The sequence below is a fragment of the Lampris incognitus genome, chromosome 4 (genome assembly GCF_029633865.1).
Source record: "Lampris incognitus isolate fLamInc1 chromosome 4, fLamInc1.hap2, whole genome shotgun sequence".
Taxonomy (NCBI): domain Eukaryota; kingdom Metazoa; phylum Chordata; class Actinopteri; order Lampriformes; family Lampridae; genus Lampris; species Lampris incognitus.
In genome coordinates this window covers 19,553,841-19,580,961 of record NC_079214.1, presented here as the reverse complement: position 1 = coordinate 19,580,961, position 27,121 = coordinate 19,553,841, and the positions used below count along the sequence as shown (strand labels likewise).

Here is a 27,121-nt window from a genome sequence, read left to right as displayed (position 1 = left end):
TTTCTCTTCCATTAGGAGACGTGGTCTGTCAGAGCCTGCAGAATGTGTTTGGAATCAGTCACCTGAAATGTCTTTGACTTCCAACACGGTGTCTGTCAGCGCTTTCTCAAACTGACAGGGGAGCCATTAGCTTGTACCACTGAGAGTGGCTTCCACAGCATAAGGGATAGGATATTTTTTAGCTTATCCATGCACAGAAAAAACAATATTTTAGCCTCTATATTGCAGTACTTGAATAGAATAGAATAGAACAGAATAGAGATTTTTATATTGTTTTATATTGTCATGGTGAATAAAAGAGTTCTGTGGAGCACACACAAATACATTCACACAGAGGAAAAGCTGTGAGAATATTTAATTTATATTTTTCTATTTGATGTATAACCATTAAACACCGTGTGCCAGGAGGCAGTGCGTAATCTATGAAATGAGGTGCACCCAGTCAATACAACTTTGATTACTGTACATTTGATCATAAAATTCGGCAATGTGTTCTGTTAATGATAGCTTGAGGTAACCACATGCTAGGGTTACGCAGACGTGCACACACAATAGGAAGGCACGACATAAAATGACAGCACAGCCACAGACGCACACACGCATGCAACCCCAGGTGCATACACTATGACAACACCATATGCAAGACAGACACACTCTTTAATCATCCTGTGGTCTGCAGCAGGAAGCAAACATGGTGAAAATTTGCACAAACACACACGCACACACACAATATGCATAAACACAAACACACACACACTTTCCTCCAGCCTCGGCCCACCCCCTGCAAACCTACCATTCCCTAGTCCATGATGTAATGCTATCAGGCTCCTGCTTCAGACCCCTCCTCTGCTGTCTCTCTCCCTCCCTCCTTCCCTCTCACACTCCTCTCTCTTTCCGTTCCTTCTATTGGCGGCTCCTGTCTGCATCTGCTAGATCAGCTCTGACTCCACACACACACACGCACGCACACACACACACACACACGCACACACACACACACACACACGTACACACACACGCACACACACACACACATATGCACACACGTACTCCATCTATCGTCTTCTCATACACTCTTACACACACACTACCGGGGGGATTCCTCCGCCGCTGCCGCTGCAGCTTCAGCGCAATCCACCTGGCTTCTGTCTCTGCTGTGGGGGAGAAGCACGGTAAGTCCCTCCTCTCTGTTATGACAGCAGGCGCTGTGGCTCACAACAAGACAAAAGGCTGAAAAGGTGGTTTTTCTGCGGAGAATGGGGACAATCATGGGGAGGTGTTACTGCTGAGACTGGAAAAAGAGGCTCACAGCAGGGTGCGTGGTAAGAGTAACGGAGTGGCCGGAGAATACTCAGCTTATAAAGATTCCGGTCACCTAGGCACTGGGTACCATGGCAATAGATTGCTATCTGTCAGGTCCTTATCTCACTCAGTTGTGTGTGTGTGTGTGTGTGTGTGTGTGTGTGTGTGTGTGTGCGCTGCCTAATAGTAAGGTGCTGAAAAGCATATTGATGTTCATTTGAGTGCAAATGTGTAAGTGTGTGTTTGTATGATTCTGTGTGTTTCTGTGTTGCATGCATGTGTTTTGCCTTGTAGTGAGGTGTTGGAAAGCATGGTGAGGTCCATTTGTCTGTTTGAGTCTGTGTGTTTGTCTGTGTTCATGTGTGTGTGTGTGTGTGTGTGTGTGTGTGTGTGTGTGTGTGTGTGTGTGTGTGTGTGTGTGTGTGTGTGTGTGTGTGTGTGTGTGTGTGTGTGTGTGTGTGTGTGGCTTCTCTCACTTACACACACAGCATAGATCAGGAACCCTTCCTTGCTCCAGGGTTTGTGCGTTTGTGTTATCTGGTTCTGAGGCAGTTCCATTTCCTTTCAGATCAGAAAAACGTCACTCACTTTCCTATGAGATGACACAGGGGAAAAAAAACAGTTTGCATCACATGAATTTTCCAGTGGCAGGATTGCTACTGCATTGGTTCCTGTCAAAATGTGAATGGTTATGTTGCTTTAGTTTTCATTCATTGATTCATTATTCAAACCACTTATCCTTACTCAGGGTCGTGGGAATGCGCTTTAGTTATCTCTATTTATATGTATATGTCACTGTCATAAGACTGTCACTCTACCACAAATATATGTATATATGTATACATATATATATGGTAGAGTTACAGTCATATGGTAGAGTTATAGTCTTATGACAGTTTCGTAATATAGATTGTTGCTGTTGTGTCACTGATGAAACAGGGTGTGTGCATTTGTGCACTCCTTCCTATGTGACCATTTGGATGCTTTCAGGATGGGCTCTCTCTATCTTCCACCTCTCCCATTGTGTGCACTGGGGTCTCTTGTTAAAGGGCCCATGGATTTTGAGACTAATAGGGAAAGCAATTTCATTATATCCTTGGCTTTTGACTGCTAAATGGCATGTTAACAATAATAGGAATACAGAACGAGTCAACCCTGGATTTTTCCCAGGCCAAGTCCGACCAAAATATGTTTTGTGAAGCAGTGCACTGCAGCCTAACCTTTAATAGATGGTGTGCTGAAATGTTAATATTTTATATGGTGGGTCTAGTTCACATGTGGACTCTATCATAACTAATTCATCCAGATGTTTTTGTTTTCATTTCGTAGAGAACACAGAAAAAGAGAGCAGAATCAGTATTTTCCATTACACTCAAATGGATAAAATGTAAACATTCACAATTTCTGTATCCTATTTGGTTAATTAGTGATTTTCTTTTTTCTTTTTTTTTTGATGGATGTAGTGCCACTGACAGGTCCCATAATCCAAACATATATCTGATGAATCCTGAAGGAAGCAGAATCCTTCAAACACCGTGAGCACACTGGCTGCAAACCAAACATTATTTCCCATGCTAGATAATCGACATGCTGTTCTTCAATTAACCGAAAGCTTTTTATTAGCGATGATTACTCTCTCAGCTACAAGCCCTCCAAAAGGAGAAAACCCATGATGAGTTTTCACACTCAGCTGGCTTTATTCCAATTCTTTGAAGTCATTCATAAAACAGATTTTGCAAATATATGTTGACGCATGCTTGATCAATGCTGAGCACATGAAAGTGCTCATCCCTAAGGCTATTTAACGCCGATATACCCTCTGTTGGTATAGACAGAAAGTAATAAGGTAGGTGGCTTTGGAAGAAACCAAATGGCTAACCTGAAATGAGGACGTAAGCTGTAGGATTTTGGTCAGGATTTTGGTCCTATTGGATGTTTAACATCACATGATCCCTTAAAGGGTTAAAATATGGTTATATTGAGATAGGTCATAGATTTCTCACTGTTTGATTGGATTACAACCAACGGCAGGCTTTGTGCTGTCCCACTATCCCAAAGACCTTTAAAAGTGAGATAAGAAAGTATTTCGGTGATCGTAAGCTAAGTTGAAGTAGCAACGTCTTTTGAACTGCTCTCCTCGGGGCAGTTCCTTGGTTATGACAGCGTTCTCAGATTATGAGGCTTCCACTTCCTCACCCATTTTATCGCCTACAGAAACTGTCTCTTTGAGAAACTTGGGGAGTTTTCTGTGAATTGAAATTAAGCTGAGGTGCAGTTCTCTTGTCACCAATGCATTAAATGTGCTACAGTTTGACACTGTTGATTCTGCATCAGCCTGTGTAATGATGTCAAACCAATCAAAGAAATATCCTTTCTTCCTTAAGGCAGAGGAGGGAAAGACTAGCAAAGAAAATAGTTCAGTCCAAGCAGGGTTCGAATTACACAGTGGCTTTCAGATTACGTGAAGGAAAATGAGGACAGAAATTCCGTGTGTTTGATTTTTTGAAGTGGAATTGCTGGAAAGACTGCACCATGAGTATGTGTGTCACAGGATGAGGCCATATGAGAGAGCTCCTCTCAGATATTTTTGTTGTCAAGACTATGGACATGTTGCTGCTGTTCGTAGGGGCGTCAGAAGATGTGGGAGATGTGGGAAGGACAACTGTAACGTGCAGGAGTGTAAAGTTGAGAAGGAACGAGCGAAGTGCCTGCACTGCAAGGGAGATCATGATACGGGATCAGCACAGTGTCTAAAAACAATTAAGGAAGAGAGACTGAATAAGGTGAGAGCAGAAATGGGATTGTCATATGCTGAGAATGGAGAGAAATGATGAGATGGTGGAAGTGCAAAAAGAAATGGAGCAGAAAAGGAATGGAGCTGACCAGAAAATCTGTATGGCCAAGAAAAGATTTTTGGCATTCAATTGCCATGGTCATAAATTGCGCCGCTGAAATAAAGGGGAAGTCGGAAAGAACCGTGATGGTGTTGGACGCTGCCAGGAGATACTTGAACGTTGTTGAGATATCTGGAGAAAATCTAGACGTAACGCTGCGGGAAGGGTTTGCATCAACTCAGACTGGGTCTGGGTTACAGAATGGACGATGTCTTGAATGGGACCACTTTCGTTGTACAATGTACATCAGTACTGTGAAGGTCTTACATTTCAGTAGGTGGCTGTAATGCAACATTTCGGATGCCAACCGCCAATAAAAACAGGGAGGAAGAAGAAGAAGACGACGAAGCCGAAGAAGAAGAAGCGCTAAGAGAAAAATCGAAGGACAGACAGAAACTCTTTCCATTTTAGTTAGATTATTATTATTATTGTTCAGGGGAATTTTGAACGTACCTCTCAGATCGTCCATGAGTAAGTGAGTGACCACAATTTGCAACGCAAAACAGAATAGACTAATTGCATCGCAGTTAGGGAACAGAATCATATAACAATCGCAACAAAAACCGTCAATAATAATGATAATAATGCGTTTTATTTTTATAGCGCTGTTCATCGTACTCAAAGACGCTTTACATAAATAACAAACGTCAATTATTAATAGGACTACGGCTAGTCCTCACAAACGCACCGCTCAAGTAAGTGTAAACTACTAATAAGACACGTTAGCCCCTAGCCAACGGGTCTGACCCTTTAGTCGAGCGGTTAGTGACGTCGCCTTGTGGTGCAGTACACCCCGTGTCGAATCCCGCACCGGGCAAGAACATAACCGGTTACATTGGTGGCAGCGGTGGGATCCGGAAGTGTGCAGATCCTCAGAAGTCTCTTCGGAGCGCGGGAATAACAAAGCGCGAGGGCGCGCTTCGGGGAGAGGGTGACGACTGTAAACTACTAATAAGACACGTTAGCCCCTAGCTAACGGGTCTGACCCTTTAGCCGAGCGGTTAGTGATGTCGCCTTGTGGTGCAGTACACCCCGTATAAATCCCGCACCGGGCAAGAAAATAACCCGTTACACAAGTAATTCTCCTATTCTTTTTGACATTCTGATTATTCATCCATAGACCGTCGAAAAACTCCGAATTAAATCATTGTTCTCTAACGATTTACCATTCACTTACCGCATTAGCTAACCTGTCAGCTAGCCAACTCGGTGACAAGAAGTTCAAGCGGTGACGTAAACGTTAGTGATGAGTGCGCCGCCACACATGGATGGTCACAGCGGGAATAGACACTGCGTTAGGTTTATTAAAATGGAGACAAATCGATCAATCAATTTGCATTTTATATAGCGCTTTTCTAGCGGCAACAGCCACTCAAAGCACTGTTCGGAAATCGGAATGTAATGAGCGAATAAACACAACATTGGTATATTTTTAAAATTATTATTCATTTCAGGAACCTTAATGTACAGAAAAATAAAAAATATATAAGCTGTGACACAAAAATAGACGATGAGAGCCCCCCCCCCCCAATCTCTCAAAGTAGGCTTTCAAGGGAGCTCATGTCCTTTTCAGGCTAGCCGAGCTCCCCTTGGCTTCCCCGTAATCCGAACGCTGAATCCAAGCAATAACTCAACGTCGTTTTCTTCTGTGTACCAAAATTGGAAATTGGTTAGTACCTTTTATTGTACCTAATAAAATGCTTGACATTGTGGGCCATTCTCATGATGATTCTATTGATTAACAAAAAAAAGAAGCAGGACCTGAGTACCACAGTCTACTTCCCACATAGTAAAACTATCCTGCTTATGTAAATTAGCAAACTATTGACCTTCACACTGACCAAAAGCTCAACACATTAATATTATACCTTCAGACATGATGTTTGTCAAACTTATGACTTGGGCCAGAACCTTCAGAAATGACTGAATTGTGCAAACAAGACAGTGACACGAAGACAACTCAGACCACATGGCTGACATACATAACTGTAATGGTATGCTTGATCGCGACAGTGTGAGTGACGTAGAGCAGAGCAGTATAGCCGGAAAGGGGGTTGGACGTGGGCAGAACGACGATTGTGATATGCTGTATGAACTGCTGAAGTCCAAGTCAGTGTGGATATGGGGTCCAGCGCAACAGTCAGCATTCCAACAGATCAAAGTACTCCTCACCACCTCACCTACCCTGACATATTACGATGTCCACAAGCCCATGGCAGTCTGCAGTTGCGAGCAGCTATGGTCCTGGTGGTGTGCTGATGCAGCTCCATGGCGAGGACTGGAAGCCCGTGGCATACTGCTCCCGACATCTGAGGGATGCAGAAACCAAGTCTTGCGAGCGTCTGGGCCTGTGAAAGGTTTGGAAAATATCTGAACGGCCTAGAGGGGATTCAAGTTGATCACGGATCACAAACCCCTAGTCCCGCTGATGAACTCCAAGGATCTGGACAACGTACCCATCCGCTGTCAGATGTTGCTAATGCGGCTGATGAGGTTTAACCCCACAGCAGAGTACGCACCTGGCAAGACCCTGGTCGTGGCGGACACCCTGTCCAGGAGCCCCTTGAGAGAGTAGAGTGCTATGTCGCATCCATCATCGATGGCATGCCAGCTATAGAGCAGAAGATGGACAGCATCAGAGCAGCCACAGCAGCAGATGTCAAGCTACAAGCCCTAATCAGGTACATACAGTCTGGGTGGCCAGAACACATATGTAAAACACACACGACTGTTAGAGAGTTTTTCCCAATGAGAAATGAACTGTCAGTACACAATGGGTTGATGACGAGGGGCAACAGAATAGTCATTCCGGAAACGTTGAGGGTAGCCATATTAGGCCAAATACATGATGGCCGTCAGGGCTTGACTAAATGCAGGGATCGAGCAAACGCGTCGGTATGGTGGCCCGGGATATCATCCCAAATCAAAAACAAGGTCTTGCCTTGCCCGTCATGCCAGGAACTGAGAAGAAGGCAGTCCAGAGAACCACTAATCTCCACACCCCTTCCAGAGAGTCCTTGGAAAAGAATAGGAATAGACTTGTGTGAACACAATAAGCAGAGTTACCTGTCATCTCAGATTACTATTCACGGTATATAAAAATACTGCACATGCCCACGACCATCAGTGCTCTAGTGGCCACAAAGTTAAAGGCTACGTTTGCCCGATATGGAATAGCAGAGGAGGTAGTTAGTGACAACAGGCCACAGTTTGCTAGTGCGGAATTCAAAGAATTAGCGCGCGAGCCTGACTTCCAACACATAACCTCCAGCCCACACCATCCCCAGAGAAACGGACACACTGAAAGGGCAGAGCAAACAGCAAAAAGGATCTTAAAACAAAAAGACCCTCTTCTAGCACTCATGTGCTATAGATCCTCTCCATGCAACAGCACAAGTGCTAGCCCTGCAGAACTCTTAATGGGCCAGAAAATCCGAACACCCCTGCCTACCGTCGGCAGCAACCTGCTACCCAAGTTGCCGAGTAGGCAGCGCGTCAAGGCCAAGGATGCTGCAGAAAAAGCAAAACAAGCGCACTACTACAACCAACATTACAGGGTGAGATGCCTACCTTCCTTGCAGCCAGGGGACCATGTCCTCACCAAGCTGGACAACCAAAAGTCCTGGCTTACACCCGCAGTAATGACCAACGAGAGTGTCACACCGAGGTCCTACCTCATTGAGACAGAGCAGGGAGCTACACTCCGCCATAACAGGTGCCACCTCCAGGCGGTGCCCACTGCAGGATCACCGGTTTCAGACACCATACCCATACTCCCCCCCGACCAGCTGCTGGACACCCCGGTAAGGCCAAGGAATGGGCCTCCTGCCCTGAGTGGGCGTAAACCCAAAGACACTGATGGACTGATACGGACCAGGCAGACCAGGTCCGGCAGAGTCAGTAAACTAGTCAAGAGACTGGACTTGTGGAAAAAAAACAAAGAACTAATGAGAAAGGGGGGGGGCAAGAAATGGACCGTTGAAATACTGCAAGTTCCTGGTTATATAATGTGAAAGAAAAAAGAGTTCCAGAGAAAACTGTGAACTAATGAGTGGGTACTTATTGTTCCTGTAAAGTGAAAAGAGTTCCAAAAAGAGTTCTAGAAAAGTAAAAGTAGCCAGTTGGAACAGTAAAAAGCAGTCACAGAAATGTAATGTTCTAGTTCATGTTACTTAATGTTTTGTAGTGAGCCAGAATAAGCTTCACTGTTACTTAGATGTTGAGCAGTTGCACTATGGTGAGAGGGGAAAGTTTAAAGGGGGAGATGTAATGGTATGCTTGATTGCGACAGTGTGAGTGACATAAAGCACAGCGGTATAGTCGTAAAGGGGGTTGGACGTGGGCAGAACGACGACTGTTGATACGTGAATGTAGTGCCTGAGTTATGCAAAGTAAAGGGTAACAAAACGGACATCCTAAGACTGGACGTTGTATTATTGTAACAATAATCACCAAAAGGGTTTATTACAGTAACAAAGGAGAAAAGGGAGGAGACTCCCGTCTGTAGAGCAAATAGATGCTCTTGATCCTTTTTCTTTGTTTTTTTTGGGTGAGGGTCTCTAGGGTTGCCAACTCCTTGAAATGGAAATAAGGAAAAGGGGACAGGGACGGGGGTTGGATGGATGGGGCGGCACGGGCATAACAAATATAATGTGCCTTACCACTATACACACACACACATATATATATATATACATATATACATATATATATGTATAATTTATATATATTTTTATATATAATACGGAACGATTCCTTATTTTAAGGAACGGTTGGCAACCCTATGGGTCTCCCCTTCTCCCATTTCCCTGCTTTGTTAAAGTCCTTCATATCATTTAATAGCAGTTAAGTCTAAACATAAAGAGGAAAATTCGATTATTTCCTCTGTTCTGTTGCATGTTTTCTCAAGACATTTTTATTTTTAAAAAATTTAAAAAATTCCACATATTTGTATTGGGGTAGGCTCAGGCTGTGCATCAGTGTGACAACATCACAGACCAGAATCTTTGTTGTCAGGTTTCTAACATTGGTAGATAATGACAATTATGCAAATTCTTAAATTTAGGCGTATTTTCCCTTTAATACTACGCTTTATTTTATATGTTAAAAAAAAGTATTATCTCCACCAGGCGGTGGTCTTGAGGGGTTATGCGTTTGTGTGTGTGTGTGTGTGCGCGCGCGCGCGCGCGCGCGTCCGCGGCTAATATCGCAAACTATTGGACCTATCAGCCTCTTTTTTTGGTGCACAGTTGTGACTGTATGATGAAGAACCATTCGTGTGGTTGCGATGATTCATAACCTTCGAAAAACGTTTGTTCTCGCTATCGCCGTTCCCTCTCCTCATCCACTCTCTAGCTCACTCGACCAACGCCGCTTTCCGTCGCTGTCCGCTTTGAGTCAACAGTGCGCGTGCGCGACTCACATCTACAGTTGCGTCACATCGGGCAGCGACAGCATCAAAACCAAAACATTATGTATTCGGGTCCTGAAAATAAACGAGAATTCGGTCGTATTACGCAAGTCAGCAAATCATTCATTGCTGATCTCGGCACAGGAGAACTGGAGGAACATTGGATGAACCAAACATAATCGGCTCTGTGCATGACTACAGTCCACTGACTTCCGGTTTCTACCGCAGCGGTCATACCAGTTTCCTGTTTGTTGGCGTGTGCTATTGACAATGGCCTATTTTTCGCGATGCCTGCAGCATTTACCATGGATGTCAACTACATGCACTCGCCACACTACTACTACTACTACTACTACTACTACTACTGTTTTCGGCTGCTCCCGTTAGGGATCGCCACAGCACGTCATCCGTTTCCATCTCTTCCTGCCTGCACCTCTGTCACACCAGCCACCTGCATGTCCAACTCCACTCCAAAAGTACAATTTCAAGAGTAGGATTAATCACAGTCACAGCTGGAAATCATCTCAGTAGCTAGAACAATATATTAACCATGTTTTGTTACTGCTGTTTTATAAATTAAAACCGATCAGCAGAGCAGCCATTCTCCTTGATCTATTTTATATCATGAAAACTGCGATGGTTAAACATTTGAAATATTTTCATAAAATTATTGATTAAAATTATGATTTAAATTACGATAGCCATAGTATATATATGGCAAAATTGGGCGGCATGGTGGCGCAGTGGTTAGCGCAGTCGCCTCACAGCAAGAAGGTGCTGGGTTCGCACCCCAGGATAGTCCAACCTTGGGGGTCGTCCTCTGTGTGGAGTTTGCACGTTCTCCCCATGTCTGCATGGGTTTCCTCCAGGTGCTCCAGTTTCCTTCCGCAGTCCGAAGACATTTAGGTCAGTTGAATCGGCCATACTAAATTGTCCCTAGGTGGGTGGGTGTGTCGGCCCTGTGATGATCTGGCGGCCTGTCCAGGGTGTCTCCCCACCTGTCACCCAATGACTGCACAGATAGGCTCCAGCATCCCTGTGACTCTGCACAGGATAAGTGGTTTGGATAATGGATAGAAAAGATTATGATAGCCTGAGAACTGTCATTTCATGTCAGACATGGTCACTTTTGTGCGAGGGTCTGTCTAGGAGGCTGCACATCCACAGACTGACAGGGAAAACATTTTTATTAGGTAGATTTTTTAGTTTCTGTGCTGCATATCAACTACTTTCTTTTCCATATTTCCCATTCAATCGCTGCGCAAAAGTCTTATAAAGGCAGGAAGAAACCTTGGTTTTTCTGTCTGTGTGTACATGTATTTGCCTTCTCCCGGTAGGCAAAAAAGGGGTTTGTTGCCAAGTCCAAACACCGGTGAAGGGGAGATATGTATGCCTGGCGGAGATCTGCACTCAACTGAGTGCACTCCTCTAGTTTTTAATGAAACTCTGAAAGTAATTAATTCATTCTTAGCACCTGAAGGCTCCCCCCCCTCTCAGAAATGTATAATGCAGCCCTTCCCCCTTCTTCCATGCAGCTGAACAGGACCTTCACCTATGCCCTGTTGTGGCATCTAAAGCCTTCCAGGCCCTGAACCACAAGGGCGGAGCAGACAAAGAAACCCAGCATACACACCAGTATATTTACATATACTCAATTGGCCATTGTTGGCCTCATTTCCATTTTTTCCCAAGCCCTCATGAGAAAACTAAACAGCAATTAACTTGTGTTAATATCATATAGAATTAATTTTAGCACCATATGCCAGCCCCTTCCCCCTCTCTGTGCGGAGACAGTATATATTGGCTTTCTTGGACTATCAAAGATAAAGGGCTGTCCTGTTGGTTCAGCTGGCTCAAATCTGTGCCACATGTTCGCATAATGGAGTCCATTTTAGGACCTTCGTCACATGTCGAACTCTCTCTGATTGCTTCCTCCCTCTATCTGTCCACTCCCCATTTCTGCCTTTTTTTGTTGTCTCTGTGCATATTTTCTCTCATTTGGTGCTGTTTACAAGCCAGCGGAGCAGAAATGCCATAAGGATAATCTCTTTTAACAGAAAAATAAGCTTAACAATTTTTAAATCAGATCACGATTCATTGCCATAGATGATTTGTTGAATATTTCCAGGCTGTTAAGGCGAAATGATGAATAAAACTTGCGCAGCAATAAAACATCTTGTAAAAGATTAAGATTGCAAAACCGATATAAGCTCGAATCGAACCCTCTTCTGCCATGTATTGTACCTGTTGTATGGTATGGGCGGATTAATTTGTAAACATTTCTGACATGTTCCAACTGGTTCGGACTGAAAGTAAAAACCTAATAAGATTGGTAAAATGATGAATAGATTTGTGAGCTCGCTATTATTGACTTTGATGCAGACATGAGATTACATCCAAATGATCGATGGTTTTCTTGAGTGGCACTTCAGTCTTTATTGCTGCAGTGGCAGCAGACAAAGCCCATGTCCAACATGGCTAGCAAGCAGATACGACCAGTATGGACAGAGATTCAGAGTAGCAGTGCCAGGAATCTCTATGTGGAAAGGCCACACTTTGACTTTTTGATATATCACATTTCATATGGGTCAGGACACAAAATGGGTACTGGCGTCAATTATGTCCTTAAGGTCCCCATTAGCCAAATAAAATAACGATGTGTGTTCATGAGTCTGGGACACAGACATAGTCTGAATACACTTAATTTGATTTCTGCTGTTCTATTTCTCGATTTAATTACTTCTTCATGGGTGTGTTTCTTTTTGTTTGTGCATGAGTATCGACTGCAGAAGTCTATTAATGTTGCTCCCAACACGACATCAATGTTTTAGTTGACTCCTTCCCGATGGGAGCAAAGGGCAAAATGCAGCAGAAAGCAGAAAGTTCTGACGAGCTGTTGAGCGCAGTGTACAGGCCTAAAGAACATCAGACGAGAGACTCGTGTTTTTATCTCTATCTGCATGTGGTAAATGATATTTTTGCTTCTTGTCTGGTGCTAACGGTTTATATCAGCAAGGATCATGCGAGTAAAATGCATGGCCTGCTGTCGCCATCAGCACCAAAACAATGTCGCCAAAACAACCTCGCTCAGTATCCTTGTTTTTACTTTTTCAGAGAGAGGAGATGAGATAGTTTTGGATAGACCACCACTCCTCGGTTGATCAGACAAGAATCAACAAAATAGCACCCTGTGAAGGGAGATGCTCCTCTGACTTCTCTTGGCATCTCCCGTGTACGTTTACATTTTCTCATTTAGCATACACTTTTATTCAAAGTGAATCACAGAGGCAGTGGTGCCCGCAGAAGATTCTAAATGGTCAAAAGAAGGACCGATGACTTTTGGGGTTTAGCACTCAAATTGTTCTTAAAATTTGGACTATATTCCTCATGATACAATTGCAGCTTACATCATTGTGCAATCAAGAGGATGAAGAGACGTAATTTGCTAAATTCATGCAAATGAATATTTGGACATAATAGAACAAGAAAGCTGTTTGAAGACAGAATTGAAAATATTGTGCTCCAGCTGACTTTGCATGCACCCTTGTACTGTACAGTAGTTACAGCATTTTCAGACAGCACTATGGTGAAGTACTAAAATATGTGGATCAAGCTCAGGATCTATTCTAAGGTTTCTTGCAAAACTGGAATGCAGCACTGAGATATAGGCTACATATTAGGTTAATATGGAGTGGTTAATGTCACGTGACCTCACCACTAACACAAGACTTTTTAATTCGTGAAGACAGAAGGGTGGCAGCGAGGGTGACCAGGCCTATATTGAGGGTGACCTCAGTCACCCCTAACTCTGATCTTGCAAAGACAGTCAACAATTAGGAGATTGTATTCCTGTTTCAACCCACGGGCATTTTCTATCATTGATAAAAGTGCATGTCATTACAAGTGCAATTAGTGTAAGTGTACAAAAGGTAGCTCACCAATAGTGATGCAGGGAATAAAAAATTCCAAAGTAGCTGGACAATTCCCCAAATCCTAATCACAGTCATGTTTAGAGTCTACCTGTAGATAACATGCCTTTCTTGAGTGAAATGTGAGTTTGCAGTCCTGATGGAAGATGGGAGTTTCTTTCACCATTTTAGGGCCAAGTGAGAGAAAAGTCTGGACCTAGAGCTCAGCCCTCTTGAATTGGGCATGTAGACAGCATCCTTCCAGAGGTAGAACAAAAAGCAGTAGTGTACATTTTAATATGGGTTTACAGTTCCCTGGACTGCCCAGAAAATCAACAGCAAGGTTTTGAACACCACGAGCACAGCCACCAGGAGCTGGTATATGGATGCAAGTGGAGGTGATACTGATTTCTTTGGACAGGCATATAGAGAGGATGTGTAGAGGAGGCTGAGTGAGTTGTGAAGTCATTTTTGGGGCTGCCAAGCTGGGACGAGGTGAGGGTGTTGGAATGAGTCATACAGACTTTTATAGCACTGTTTTTTTTTGTGGGGTTTTTTTTTTTTTTGGACTGAAGGCACCTAGAACAAGCTGCTCTACCTTCCTCATAGTCTGAGATGTAGCTCCCTGGACAAGAGTGCATACACAAGGATGTAGGTTCACATCTGTTTTATGATCTTGACAAGTCATCTCTTTGCTCCCATCTATCTTTTTGTTTTGTGTGACTGTATATCATTAATATTAATAGCTCTTTTATATCTATGTTTAGATAAAGAAATTCCACAAACGTCAGGCATGACATATAAGCTCAATTTATTTGTAATAGCCTGCTTTCCATTAGAAGCCTAGTAAGGGCCCTAACTGTCTATATTATGCAACTACTTGGTTACATCAACAACCACTTTACAGTGGTATCTTTTGTGTCATCATTAAACGTGACTGTCAAAGACCTAAAAAGCTAAGTGCAATTAACCATTGCAATTCTTCAGAAAAGATACTGCTGAAAGCTGTTGTCGGGCTGGGCTGGAATACCTTCAGAAGGTTTAGGGAGTCTCAAAATCCAGTGTTGCGTATTATTGGAAGAGTCTGTCACATACTTAACCCCAATAAAAGCTTGATGGGGGGCCCTAATAGGAATGACTGGTGCATGCTCCCCTGGGTGTGCATGTGCTATGATGGGGGCATTAGTTAAGTGGAGCAGCAGATTAAGCTTGATTTGGTCAACAGCTAAGCTCATCTTTTAGTAAGTACAGGCTTCTTTAGGCACCTACTGCCTTAATTCATAATGTTTTTGAGAGTTTTATTTTCCCGGTTGTTGTATCTCTTAATCAGTGATGCCGGCTTCGTTATTAAGTGTAAAATGCTCCAAACGGGCCTTTTGGCACTGAGTGGTTCCTGAAAGACACCACTTCATTCTTATCAAAGCACTTTTGCCCCAAAGAGTCATTGCTCCTTGGCATCTTGTGCACCTTCAGTTTGCTAGTGCCACTGTCTGAGGCTTACGTAGCATTTTAATTTTGCCTGCCTTTTTTCAATGGTGGGTACAGGCCAATGTGCAAGACATTGTGAATCTATCAGGTGGCCCACAAGATTCTGGGGAACTCCACCACAAGAACATCCCTGTCAGAAAATCACTGTCAAAGTACTGTGTTCAAGTGAATCACATCTCATGGGATGTCTTATATTAGGCTGCGGGGTGAATATGGGCAACAGGGAGGAACATTATGCTCAAGTTTAAAGGTATTAATTCTACTGAGTGGCCTATCCACCTCCTGCTGTTGCCTGCTTGACTTTCTGCAGAAGTTGGATGATCATAATCTTCCTAGAAGTAATCTGTGATTCAATTTAAGGGATTACAGAAGCCTCAGCAAATAAAGGCGAAGAGCTTTGATTTAGTCTGTATCCTCCAGAGGACATACTCAGAGAAAAATACAGTCAGTAACAGAGAGAGAGAAAGAGCGAGAGAGACCAAGACTCAGTTTAATCCCCACTTGTCGTAGGTTATTCCTGAGGGAGAGGTGTGTTGGCCTTTATTTCAGTTTACGCACAGTCGTGCAACACCAGTCAGACAATGACAACTTTTCCAGAAGCAAATGTCAGGACTCTGTCAGGCTGGTTTATCAGGACAGCCTCACACATTCTGGATATGGCTTGATCCCTTTCATCACCTTTTTGGCTGTCAGGCAAAATTTTGCTGATTTTTCATTCAGACTTTGCATGGTGCAAAGGCCAAGAAACTAGAGACCAACTGTTATCTGGCCCCCTCTGATTCGATTGTGTTTTTTAAAAAAAGTTCTATGCTTTACGTGAGGTCTTGATTTGCATGCTCCCCTGTCAAGAAAGAGAGATAACAATGGTAATTTTTGATGAGCTGTGTGTTGGAGCAGAGATAATTCTTTGACGTGCTGTGGCTATCCTGATCTGGGCAGAGGTCAAACAGAGAGGCCATTGTTTTTTATTGTTTTTTTTTTCCTCCAACACTTAAAGGAAAGTGTGATGACTGGAGTCCTCTACTCCTTTTCTCCTTTCAGGGGTACTAAATAAGAGATTACATGAATGGCTGAGTTTGGTTGTGTTCAGGTCGTCGCCTTTGTGCGTAATCCCTTGTAATTCTCTTTGTGGTCAACATTCTCAGTCGTCCTCCATTGTTTGACTTGCTTTTGATGAATAAACTGCAAGGAGTGTCCCGGGGGCTGATACCCATGAAAACACACCAAGAATTATCTTTTTTTTGGTTCAAATGAAATAGAGAGCAACGAAATAGAGAAACAAATAATAATAATAATAAAATAATATCTCAAGCAAAGTTTAACTGAGTGGTATATGCTATTTTCCTTATCTCACTCTACCAGTGCGCGCGTGCGTGCGTGTGTGTATGTGTGTGTGTGTGTGTGTGTGTGTGTGTGTGTGTGTGTGTGTGTGTGTGAGAGAGAGGGGGGGGAGAGAGAGGGAATTTTTTGTTTGGGAAAAGTTTTGGAAAAAATTACTTCTGGATAACTGCGTGTGTGTGAGACGTGAGAGAGAGCGAGAGAGAGATAATTTTTTTGTTTGGGAAAAGTTTTGGAAAAATGTATTTCTGCGTGTGTGTATGTGTGTGTGTGAGAGAGAGAGAGAGAGAGAGAGAGAGAGAGAGAGAGAGAGAGAGAGAGAGAGAGAGAGAGAGAGAGAGAGAGAGAGAGAGAGAGAGAGAGAGAGAGATTTTTTGTTTGGGAAAAGGTTTGGAAAAAATTACTTCTGGATAACTGTGAGAGAGAGAGAGAGAGAGAGAGAGAGAGAGAGAGAGAGAGAGAGAGAGAGAGAGAGTGAGTGTGAGAGAGTGAGTGAGTGAGTGAGTGAGTGTTTTGGAGAGAAGTTTTGGGAAAGTGAGCCTTTATGTGCGGATAGCGTACAGGCTCCGCTGGTCTTTTGCAGCCTGCGGTACCGAAGCAGCAGCGTGTCTCGTGTGATGGGGGAGGGGCTTAAGTTTGCCGATTCGAACGCGGTCATCCTCAGTCTGTGGCGAAGGAGGCGAGTATCCTTTGGACACACGAGTGATGGACGAGTCTCCGTACTCACGCCGAAGTTAAATACGGGATTTATTCGGGAGCCGTTTTTCTCTCTCGACTGGATTTCTTCGAAGTGAGAGGAGGTAAAAAAAAACCCGCCTACGGTTGTTGACCCGCAGCGTACGGTGAGTTTTCTTTTTGTTTTCTTTGTAGTTTTACGCGTCCCTGCACCCTCGTTACCTTAATAGTTTTAGGTTACAGACCTTTAAAACGGTCGGGATTGCTTGTCAGACCGGCGAGGTCGTGTACCACCGACTCTTAGTTTGCGCCCTTTTCTTTGCTTTAAATTGCCGTTTTTAAAACGTTTCAGAAGCGCCGTGCGACCATATTTAAACTGCTCACCTCAGCGCAAATGGCATTTTTTTGTCCCCAGTCAAAGGAGCGCGATTTGTTGACAGAGGATTGACAGGTTTGATAAGCCCCCCCCCCCATATCGACGTGTTTACATGTGAAGTGTGCTTATCAGGGGTGGAAAAACCCCGAGCTGTGGGTTTAAATGTCTTAACCGCACGTCGTTAGGGTTAGCAGAGCAGCTCAAGTAGTTCCTATGGCAGTATTTGTGGGGAACGCAGTTTTGGTAGGTGAGGCTGACCAACTGGCCCCACTGTTTTCTTCTGATCAGGCTGAACGGCTATTATTTGCATTTAGAGCAGAGTAGCAATAAACGAGTGGCCATTTTGGTTCCCTTGCTTGCCTTTTTTTTTAATCTCTGGTCATCCCTTGTAACACTCGCAAAATACCCACTGCTCAGTGTTTATTCTTCCAGCGGGTCTGCCACCAGCACACCAAGCCTTTTGGATTGGATGTTGATGTCACCTCTCCTTTTAGTTAGCTTCGGATGACTGACCCCTTTTCTGCTGACAAGTTGCAGTATATGTTAGAAAATCACCTCCCACTACTGTCCAGTTATTGAAAAATGTCTCCATTTATGAACGTATGGCAAAAAATAAAGGTCTGTTTTAATTTACCACGTTATTGGTAAAATCGAGCGTTTGCACCATTGACAAAGAGCATCTCAATGTTTTTATTCTTTGAAAACCAAACTGAAAGCGATGTCAGTATTCAAACTGCAGGCTCCTGGCTGTAGTATGCTGAAATCAGAAACTGATAGGCAGTGATGGACCACCCCTCCCCTTTTGGCCTCTGCTGCGCTCCAAATGGATCCAGTCTGTGATGCTGTAACACTTATGTCATTAATAACGCGGACGGTCTCTCCCTCTTTTTGGGTAAACACAGGCTAATCAGGGAAATTTTCTTGAGACATTCTTGAATTCTTGTGCAAGCAGCCTGGGCTCTCTTCTTGGTCTCTCTGCTGTCTTCCTCTCTCTCTTTCTCGCTGGTTCGTATGCACACACGCGCGCGCACGCGCACACACTCAAAACAAACACACTTTTGGACTCCACCCAAAGCTCCACCCAGTTTAACAACTTCAGAGGGCTGGTCAACATGTGGAGAGATTGTGGTAAAAGCTGGAGGGGAAGTGGAAACTGGGTAGGGAGGACCATGAGCCTTGCACAACCCCAAGAGGTTTGCATCTAGAAGGAGTTGGTCTGTTAGATACAAACTGATGGGAATTTGGTGAACTGTGGTCTTCAGAGCCACAAAAGCCCACCGCTGTTCCCCATTCAGTGTGCAAATGTTAGAAAAGACTCATCACTCTTGCACCCCTTAAGCTCAGAGGTGACAGCCGTTGCAGAGCAGACATGAAGTAGGCAATGATGCCTTTTCAGAATGTATTGTCATTCTGATTCACGGAAACCAACTTTAAGGTTTAGTTTGATCTGGAGCAACCTCTTACCTTTTTGGGATATCGTGCCATACATTGTTGTTAACCATATTTTTGGAGAATGTAGTGTGACTATGATGTGAATGTAGAGTCCTCTGCAACCGTAGCTGTGATTTTCTGCAAATAAACTGCTTTGCAATAGATCCATTTGGTCCACAACTCTTGAACATTTGGCCGGAGGGGAGCATAGGTAAAGGAATCTGCAAGGTTTGATATGCCATTAATGTGCCCTAACCTGTGAAAATTCACACCTCCTGGTTCTCTACAAGGTGTGAATTCAATGACTAGCATTTGCATTTTCTAAGAGCCGGCTGTAGCACTGCCCGCTTGTCTCTACCGTGTCTACCCTTAGCTTTGTCTGCAAGTCTGAGCCACTTAGGAGGCCATTCATGGTCGGTGTGACTCACTGGCCATGTGAAAAGGCTGCCCATAGCCTGCTGGGATTTAGATGCTAAGTTTGAAAAAGAAAGGGCCTTCTGCATTGACTTAGACAAGGTGTCTCTACTTGGATAAAAATGTATTATGTAACATGTCCTCAAAATCCTGAACGAGAAATGAATGTCCTGCTCGACACATCTTTTGTTTTAATAAGAAATGCAGAGAAAAAAAATATGCTGTGAAAAACACTGTAAAGGACCGGTCTTAAAGAAAACAGACTTCTAACTAGTCTGGAATGTTTTCCCCTCATGAATCCACTGATAACCAACGCTGATGTTTCACTTAAAGCGATAAGGACGATCGTATTCTGTTTTGTACGCTAAGGCCTTCATGTTTTTCAGTGTTTGGATAACGCATAATAAAATATAATCATATTACTTTACTATAGAAAAAATCACCTCCTTAAACTTATATTTTTTCGTCATTCTCATCAAAAGTAGTTTGTTTTGTTTTGTTTTTGTTAACGGTGACAAGCAAGTGTTCTGTACCATGACAAAAGTATAAATGGTGCTATTCCATTCTATTATGGATGGAAATTTAACATCCAAGTCACCTGGGGAGGCCTGGCATGTCTTTTTAAAAATATATATTTTCTCCCCTTTTCATCCCAAACTGACATGTTCAAGTCCCTTGTTCTTCTGCCACCACAGTAGTTACACGCAGAGTCGCTGGCTGCATCTGTTCATCCACTAGCTGCAGGTTTCTCTGGGGGAACTTAACATGTGTGGAGGCCCATGCAGACGCCCCACCACCAGTAGGGGTCATTAGTTGCAGTGGAGGGACACGTTACCCCTTCTGGCTCCCCATCCAGGAGCATTGCCAGTTGAACTCCCTGCGATGCCCGGCCAAGCCAGAAGCAGCCCCAGGATTCAAACTGTGAAACTCAGCATTGGGACGCTAGCAAGTTATTAGTCTGCTGCACCATCTGAGTGTGTCTTTATTTAATTTTTCCCCCAATACAGCACCTAAGAGAAGGATTGTTAAAATTAATATTGAAAAAACATTCGATATTTAAAAACAAATATGAAGTTGTGTGTTCCACAACAATACATTTGTGGAAGGGTCGGTAATAAGATGCCACATGCTATTTTTGCAGCTCCCTTTCTATTTCTTCTCAATCCATCAGTGATTGGGAATACACAGTGAGTAACTGGTGTTCATATACATATACAATACCTGTGTGTTAACAAATGTGTGTGTGTGTGTGTGTGTGTGTGTGTGTGTGTGTGTGTGTGTGTGTGTGTGTGTGTGTGTGTGTGTGTGATCAAGTCCCTGATAAAGGTACCGTACTAAATGAGTGAATAAAAGCCTTAATTTACCCATGTTGTCTGCAGCATGCATCAACTCTATCAACAGGACTGTTGTCAGGAGGGTTGCCATTGTTGACATATTACTTCCTGTATTGACTGCGACTGCTTGTAAAGGCTTAAGACGGAGCCCCCTACCTGACAGTAAACATTAGAAGGGTTTCAGCTGTTCCTTTTGAAGTAGACATTTGTTCGACAAGTATTAACAGCCAACTGCCTTTAAAAACAGCAAACCTGATACATGACTGAAAAAGTTAAAACCATGTGTCCACTTGGGAAGAGTTAACAGGATGAGTTTTCCCATCATAGTTTGTGGTTACAGTTATCAGCATATGTTAGGCAATAGCAACATCTGAACATGTTGAACTGATTGTGATGTGGGTATGACAAGGTGTAGCGTGGGCTAAAAACCAGAACAGTCATCTGATATGGCCAGTTTCTAAATCCTCTTTCTCTGCCTGTCTGGTCGTGTAAAGAAATGAGCCCTCAAAATGGTTTAGCCATAGGGATTAATCGTGTTCACCCAACCTAATGTTTAAGTCATGAGATGAATAGTTCAATATGGATGGCCAAGAATTTGGATTTGATGGTATAATTAGCAGATGAACTGTGGTGCTAACACGGCGTGGCGCAGACCTCCATAAAGGCCACCATTGTGCGATTACATGATTGTAAATCTCTGACTCCCCATTGTCACGCCATGATGTTTACACGACTGACATCATCATTAACCCAGAAAATAAATAGGACGCTGTCTTGTAATGCTGCCATTGGCATCTCTGATTGTAGCCCCCCCAAGGCAGATACCTGAGACAGAAAGACATGAGGTAACCAGGATCCCTGGGGAATAAATGAGATGCCAGTGTTTTCTACAACTCTGACTTTTTTGGACAGGCATAAAATTGCATTCTGTAAAGCTGTAGAGCACTAAACAAATGGAAATCGTTTCATGATCTCATTCCAAGCAGGTTGTTGGGCTTTATTCATGAGGATTGTCTCATTGGACAATCCCAGATTGTTTTTTATATGTATTTTTTAATCCTTCAATGGGGGAAATTTTCTTTTTGGGAGCCATTATTGTGGCACTCATGGAGCAGGTTGGATTAACGATCTTGCTTAATGATACTTTTTACAAATTGACAGGTATAGCCAAAGTAATCAAACGTTAGGAGACAACCCCATTAACCTATAGTGCACCCTGGCATCCCTTCAAAATGAACATTAGTCCTCTTCACTGGTCATGATGCTAAAAGTCTAGAATACTTCATATAATGGTTATTTCCAAATTTAATACAGCAATTTTCCAATATGAGTGGCTTTCCCAGGACTTACTTTGGTCCCAGTAGTTCCTGTGTGGTGATCAAGAGGGACTGAGAGAAATTATCCAGCCCATCATGCTGCATTGTGAGTGACATGCATGGCTCATTATTGACGCTTTGCAAGTTTTTCAAAAAATGATACCCTGCTGTTCTCCGTCAGGCTTGAATAATTTGAGGCAAGGGTAACTCCGTATCAGACAGAGCGAGGTGACCCCAACTTTCCTCTAAGCACTTATCTCCTCTGCCAGTCCTGCTTCACTCACTCATTTGAAATGATAATTACTCCTGACTGCACAACTGTGCTGAGCGGTGTCTAAACTGACGCAAAAGCGATTTGAATATTTCATCTTATTTTCTCATGGCGCTATAGGATGACTGCCTTAAAGGGTTGTCACATGTGCTTTTCTCTTGATTTGGATGTTGGATTTACAGCATATTGGTAGACAAAAATGGCGTTTCCCTCGATGGACTTTTTTTCTGCAGGACATTTAGCTGACTATGGTAACACTCCACATTGTTCGCTAGTTAGCACAGATTGGTCCTATGCCACATAGTCATGCCAAGCCAAGTAGGGCACATCCTGTGCCCCACCAAGTCTTGCATTAGGCTAGCATATGAAAAATAAGTTTGGCAAAGGGTTGGAAGTGTCTAACACACAAAGTAACCTTGTGTATTTAGAGATGTGAATGAACAAATTGATGGGGTTGTTGATTAATTAATTATGCATGATCCAGACTGTCCTCTGAACAGTATCTATAACTAAAGTTTTTTTGTTATTTGATATACTGAAAAGGAACGTTGAGCCACATCTGTGTCTCCCAGACAGCCTTTAAAAGTCAGTATTGGGTTTAGGGTCACAGCATTAGACTAGATTGTGACCTGAATTATTGGTACCAACAGTTATAATAGGTCACCTTATTTGTTTAGAGTGTGATCCGTTAATCTTTTCATTGGCCCTTTAATAGTCTTTTTTTAAATAATTGTGAATTAATGAGGGACTTCCACTTCTGGTTTGGGATGATGGCGGCGAAAATTCACGTTTGCAGCGGCCTCACCCAGTACCGTCCATGCAGTGTCTTTGTCCATGTCTGCGTCTAAGTTTTGTCTTCGTTTGATGGCTGGGAGAGCTGGTGCCGGATCGGCTTGGAGAGCTTGGTCTGCTGCGTCCTGTGGGCCCAGGGACCACGACCCTGCCTGGAGCTGCACCTGAGGAGGTAACACTGAGGGGGCGGTCTGACAGGACACAGAAGTGGGGCAGGCTAAGCTAACTGCTATCCTATGCAGACCGGCAATTCCGATAACACCGAGAGCGGTCTGGCGGCGGCCTCGCCTGGCATTGACGGTGTTTTTGGTGTCGTCATGTGGAGTGCGGGGAGGTGTGTCAAGGGTGTCTGGCTGGGAGAGCTAGCGTTGGGTTGCCTGGGGGAGCCTGGTCTGCTGTGTTCGGTGGGCCCAAGGACCATGGCCCCTGCCCGGAGCTGTGACTGAAGTGGAAATACTGAGGGCGGTCTGACAGGATGCGGAAGCGGGGCAGGCTAAGCTAACTGCTAACCCATGCAGACCAGCAGTTCCGACAGTTATCCTGGCTGGCGTTCGTTCCCTTGTACAGTGATTTTTTTTTTGTTTAGTTTGGATATATGTGTTAGTTTGGATGCCTTTGTTAGTTTGGATATGTGTGTTCTTGTAGTTTTTGGATATGTGTTTTTGTCTTTGTGTTGCACTGATGTGAACTGGGGGAAACGATATTTAGTTTCATTTCATGTATGCAAGTACATGAAATGAAATGACAGTGATCTTGATTCCTGACTTTCTTTAAACAAAAGCCTATATTTTGCAGCCCATCAGGTATTTGAGTGAAAGAGGGGCATACTGCAGCAGGATATATTACAGTCAATAATCAATAGACGGATGATGGTATGAATATTCACTTCAAATTTCAGTTGTCACATTTTCACTATCACTTGGCTATCATACCGTTGAATCAGTAATGCAATAGCAGCTGAGCCTGTTTATTCATTTTGCTTAGATTGGGTTATATTATTTGCCTTCAGAAAAAAGCCTGGAGAGGTGGACTCTTTATTTTAAAGTGCTATCATCTACAACCTGGGAAGCATTGTTTAAGGCTTTTAGGTTTATTTTTTCTTTTTGAGACAAACTCATATTCATTTCCTTTGGAGATTCCTTTCTCTAGCTTGATTTCACCCACCTCCTTGGAGAAGTACTCCTGTCCAGTACAACGTTACAAAAGTGCAGGTTGTGTTTAAGCAATCAAATAGTAATGTGTTTGAACTAAAAGAGATGGAGAGGAATCAATTAAACCAACAGCCACTGCTTAGCATTTATATGCCGTGGTGTGTCTACAAACTCATCTCTTTCAGATCCGCTTGCCTTCAGGCTTCAGAACCCCAAATCTTCAGCCACCAGCTGTTCTGTATTATAGGCCCAGTGTTTGGAACGTGCGTTTAAGTTTGATTTCTTGGGCTAAAACCTGAGCTTTTGTAGCCCGACACGGAGTTTGTTGGTTTTGGAGCTAAGAGAGAACACTGTTACCTGCAGGGTGGAATTGATATTGGGGGAGATGGTAAGAACACGTGTGTGTGTGTGTGTGTGTGTGTGTGTGTGTGTGTGTGTGTGTGTGTGTGTGTGTGTGTGTGTGTGTGTGTGTGTGTGTGTGTGTGTGTGTGTGTGTGTGTGTGTGTGTGTGTGTGTGTATTTGTTGAGTAACCTCAAGAGCGAATCAAAAGGGATGAAAAGCCTTTTTTTTCACATTTCCACCAAAACTGTTTATCTTTAACATAGTTTTAGTTCAATGCATAGTTTTTGAATGCTTCTGAATACATTACACCTAACCAGTGCTTCAAGCTCGGTTCCAGAGGCATTTCCTTTAAACAAAATGAAAGCTTTATGTCTACTAATACATATGCAGATGGAAGAATCTTATTCCATTGCATGCATTGTACCTAGCTTATGAGGTACTACACTATGGAAAAAAGTGAAGGGTTACTGAGACAGGATATCCTGGTGATTGTTTGTTGATAGACTCGCTTTTACCAAGGCACAAGCCACTGTTCAGGATTTCTAAGAAAGCACTGACCCATTTAAGCAACATTATGCATGTATGCCAGACTTGGCCATGTCTTTTAGGCTTTGGCTTCCTGTGGTCAAGGCCTGGTAATGCTTTAACGCAGGCTGATGTGCATTTAAACCTTTGCTGGAAGTGGAGAATGTATGATTTAGTGGTTATGGTGGATGTAGATCAATGTTGCTTTTTCTGTCTTGATGGCTATCTTATAATTAACAAAGTCATCACTGTCGCACACTCCATCTGCCCCAATAGATTTATCCTGCAGCTCTCTCCTCCGGATATGCCGATTCATACTTAGACGTTCTGTGATCTCATTGAGTCACCATGATGATGAATTTACTATGAGCTCTACCGGTTTAGGAAACACTTGCTGCTGCCACGGCTGCTGCGAGGGGGTTCACAGATTATTTTTAACCCAGTCTTGAATCATTCACGAGTCTGCTTCCTCAATGCCGGGAGCAGTCTGCTCTTCTTAGACCTTCCTTATTTCCCCTGTGCCATTCCCATGAGTTAGGATGTGAGGAAACTGCATAACTTGTGTATTTTTCTGGGAAAATAAATTTAGTTACCATTACCACCCTATCATCGCCTCATTTTGTGAAATTTGAAAAATAAAACAACAGCAACCGCTCGCCAAGATCAGATAAGGTGGGAATTTTCTGGTTAGGTTTCCAGAAGCCCCACAAAATCGAGATACAAATCCATTTAGTATTGACTTACAATGGTATGGTTGCCAAGTTTTTTTAGAAAGATGAGGCAGGAGGCTGAAATGTTAGCAGGCCTCTGCTAAAACCTTGTTTTGTTTTCCCTCCTGTCAGTTCCAACCTAGATGATGTGTGAGACGGTGGCACACCTGCTGTCGACACGAAATGCATTAACATATGGTAAATCCATAGTGATATAGGTGTAAATCAAGGCAATACTCTCTCGATAGATTGCGTTGTAGGCCCTCTTCACCTCATTTTAATACCTTAAAGCAGCGGTTCCAAAACTTTTTAGGCAATGCACCCCCCTCTACATCCCAACCGGATTGATGCACCCCCAATCCCCCACATTTTAAAAAAAAGATACAACATAGCCTCTTCATAGCCACATTAACGACATCAAGTTCAGTCATGCAAAATAATCAGAAAACAATTTGCAAATGAATATTCAAGAGATCACAACAATGTGCTCTCACATTCAAATGAAACTGAAACCTCACTGCAACAAAGTTTCAATAAATCGCAAAAAGGTTACACACAAGCTATCACTTTTAAAGAGCAGAGAGGATTGGTGAGGGCGAGGACACACACACAGGCTCGGAGGCAGATAGGCCCATCACAGGCAGCATGGTAGCCCAGTGGTTAACACTGTTGCCTCACAGCAAGAAGGTCCTGGGTTCGAACCCTAGGCTGTCCCAGGTCCTTTCTGTATGGAGTTTGCATGTTCTCCCCGTGTCTGCATGGGTTTCCTCCGGGTGCTCCGGTTTCCTCCCACCATCAGAAAGACATGCATGTTAGGGTTAATACTCCAGTCTGTGCCCCTGACCAGGGCAATGGAAAGAAGAACTGGAGTTGGTCTCGGGGCGTTGCAGCTGCCCACTGCTCCTATACAATAGGATGGGTTAAATGCAAAGAACAAATTCACTGTAACCTGTACATTGACGAAATAAAGTGGCTTTCATTTCTTCTTTTCTTTCTTCGCAAGAAAAGATGGAGAAACACGCTGTCATATTTTCTCCTGCATTAACGTAAAATAGCATCAAGTTTAAATTACCATTAACCATACATAACATGGCAGTTATGGAAATAAGAACACAGGAATTTGAACCAAACTGCAATAAAGTTACACACAATCAACCACAATTCACCAGTTTAAATTTCATGTTTTTTATTTCATGAAAAATCCCATCTGACAAAAATCACAGTATAATGGTGTAACTATTACACCATTACACCACCATTGAATCTTTCTTCTCGAGCACCCCCTAGAGGCAGATCGAGCGCCACACTATGGGGAGTCCCTTACTTGAGGTACAAATTTACGACAAAGGAGCTTTGCATGATATCAAGCACAAATAGTGACACTATCACAATGAAATGAAAGCTTGGGGTTTTACTGGGATTGGCTTTGGTGTGAACATGGGT

The 27,121-nt window shown here is 43.3% G+C and overlaps 1 protein-coding gene across 4 annotated transcripts in view; it reads left to right on the top strand.

Annotated features, from left to right (window-relative positions):
• Nucleotides 1–1,239: 1,239 nt before the first annotated feature.
• The window catches only part of sema4bb (sema domain, immunoglobulin domain (Ig), transmembrane domain (TM) and short cytoplasmic domain, (semaphorin) 4Bb), an 82,469-nt gene continuing 56,587 nt past the window's right edge, over nt 1,240–27,121 (top strand). For 2 of the 4 annotated variants that reach the window (XM_056278784.1, XM_056278785.1), the window contains exon 1: nt 17,023–17,182. The gene's annotated coding sequence lies outside the window, so the exon portion shown is untranslated. Of the gene's footprint in view, nt 1,316–17,022; nt 17,183–27,121 lie in introns of those variants that run through there. The other 2 variants (XM_056278786.1, XM_056278787.1) reach the window with 2 other exon arrangements.